Raw genomic sequence first — 746 nt, forward strand, 5'->3', positions numbered from 1 at the left:
TGCCATTAGTAGCACAGCAGTAGGGAAGGGAAAGCTCAGATTAGAAGGCAGGACATATTGCTGGATCTACATGACACTTGGGGCCATGGCTTTTGGTAGTTTCTAAGGGAAATGTACATGAGATAAATGAGCCAAAATAATGAAAATAACTTGTGGTTGCTTCAATTATTTTTCAGTTATAAAAGCCGGGTCTAAGCAACTGTAAGTTCTACCAGACTGTGATTCCTTATATATGGCTATGAACTTTCAAGTCTGTGACTTAACTGCTTGTTTCTGCTTGGCCAAGAATTTGAGAAATGGACAATTCTGCAGGGTTTTAAATTAGATGAGGGCTCTGGTATAAATACAGTTTCAGGATGCTGGGTATGGCTGATGGCTACATGTAAAGTACACATGGCAGTATTACCCAACAACTGAAATAACAGCTCATGAAATGACTCCTCTAACACCCCTTATTCATTTCCTTCTCCTTTTCCCTCTATGAGCTTGATACTATACATTGCAAGCTTATTATTTCACTCCTCATACAAACCTTTGGCCTAGTGAATTATCCCTTGAGGCATGCTATAATCACTGAGAAATGTGCTCCCTGTCACATCTTATTGCTTAATTATGGCTCCATTTTAGACGCCCAGGGTCATTTGGCTTGAAAAGACTTCTCTTATGTGTAATCTTTGAATGTACATCCATGCTGTTATCCTTGAGTTTATATGACCGTTCCATTTCCATCTTGTTCTGGCTTCAGC

Source organism: Moschus berezovskii, chromosome 17 (assembly GCF_049115385.1).
Source record: "Moschus berezovskii isolate FMDL1 chromosome 17, NW_MosBer_1.0, whole genome shotgun sequence".
Lineage (NCBI taxonomy): Eukaryota > Metazoa > Chordata > Mammalia > Artiodactyla > Moschidae > Moschus > Moschus berezovskii.